This window comes from Cebus imitator, unplaced genomic scaffold, assembly GCF_001604975.1.
Source record: "Cebus imitator isolate Cc_AM_T3 unplaced genomic scaffold, Cebus_imitator-1.0 Scaffold61, whole genome shotgun sequence".
Lineage (NCBI taxonomy): Eukaryota > Metazoa > Chordata > Mammalia > Primates > Cebidae > Cebus > Cebus imitator.
In genome coordinates, this window is record NW_016107376.1 from 9,777,629 (window position 1) to 9,779,665 (window position 2,037).

Below are 2,037 nucleotides of genomic sequence, written 5' to 3' on the forward strand. Positions count from 1 at the left end.
CATTTTAACTTAGGTGCTTTTTAAAATTGTAACTAACTCAAAACAGCATACATGTATTATTTTGTTATGTAGAATACATTGAATTTTTGTACTGTGACTATCCTTTATTCTGAGATTACAGCCTTTACATATGTTTTTCTTAGTTTATGTTATTTTTAAGTTGAAATGATGGTTATACTTGGTGTTAGAGCATTTTAAAATCCCCTAATTGGCAAATAAAGTTGGCTGTTTCCAATTTTAGCATTAAAATTTTATCACCCCCTGGAATCCACGTGTCTGGAAGCTAATGACCAGGTGACACATAATCCAGTCCTTAAACCATTGTTTTTCTGAAATTCAGTGAGTAGCTACTGAGTCCAAGTCAGACAGATATCCTTTCCTTGACCCAAAGAGCTCACGGTCTTTGGATCAAATATTAGTGTTATGCCAGGAAGAGTGTATTGGCTCTGGAGTGACAGGCTGGAAGGGTCAGAGAGGTGTGAACCACAGTCCATCACAGGGTCCCTTACTCTTCTTAATTCTTACAGGAATTGCTTAACTCACTATTCACTATTGGAGTCTTTGGGAAATAAAATGTACTACAACAAACACCTCCCCATAGGTGGAAAATACATATTTCAGGATTTAAAAGGACAAGATAGAACTCAATCTGAGACAACAGTAGAGGTAAAATATTCCAGACACCAAGTTTTATAACCAAGTGGAGGAAGTCAGCCATATGCTTTGAAAATATATTTATTAAGTAATTGTTTGGTTAAGAACACTCAAAGGAAGGAAAACCTACGTGTAGTTGCACACCACAGGTACATGAAAGCTATAATAGACTCTTCATTAACATTCAGAAAATCCCTAAAGAATTGCAAATCAAAACATGATTAGTGACATTTATGACACATTATAACAACACAAATCAACCACGAACGAGAATCTATACAGACGTAGAATACATCATATATCGGTGAGGGGACTAGGCTGTTTGGAGATCTATATATAGCTATATATGAACAAGTATTTTCTAGTATACTAAACCTATGGTGGTAAAAGTGAGAAACATAAATGTTTTTATTGTTTAAGCAGAGAAATGGTTTAGATTTAGGATGTTAAAGACATAGGAAATCTTTCAAATCATTCTTCCTCAAAGCTTTCTCTGTGGCTGAGGGAGAGAGGAATTATGGAAAGAATAGTTGTATATATTTTGGTGGAACTTTCTGAACATTTATACGAGGCATGCTTTTTGAGAGTTTTATTGGCTTGCCAGTTTTGGTTGGTAGTTCTTGAGCAAAGGTATATCCTGCATCATAGCATAAAATATTAGTTGGAATTCCAGCAAATATCCAGACAGTTGGGAAGGGAATAGGCATGGCGGCTTTTTGTTGTTGTTGTTTAAGGATAATGATAATTCTGTCAACGGAAGGCTAGCCTCTAGCATCCTGTAAGTTGAAGTTCAAAAGAAAAAATACCAAAACAAGCCTCATCCAAACTTTCCCCCTCACGAGCTTCAAACTCAGATTTTTATCAAGACTAACATGATTGCATTCATTTAATGTGAATAAGTTATGTTAGCTTAAAACAACATCTATCACTAGCACATTGTTTTCTGCTGATTTTGACTAAAAGTTAATTCTCTAGATAAAAAATATTTATGTTGTGAATTCACGGAATTAACATTTGTCACTAATCACCCAGTTAAGTTACAATTGTATATATTCTGGCAGGTGTTGCAATTTAAATTGCAAAAAAAAAAATAGGCTAATCATTACCTAATGAACTATATTAGACATGGTTTATCTGTTAATGACATTATCTTTATTCTTTAATACCATTACTTACAAGAGATTCAGTGTTTGTGAAAGCAGAAACTTCTATTCACTCACTGTGACAAGAAATTTTGACATGTAAATATATATGTCATGTTTTAAAGGTATACATACTGCTTTTTAAAAGACAAGAGAGATTTCAGGCACCAGACTTGCAAAAAAATCTCAGTTTTTTTAACACCAAAATTCAAGTATGTGGATAAATTAAAAAAACAGCAAA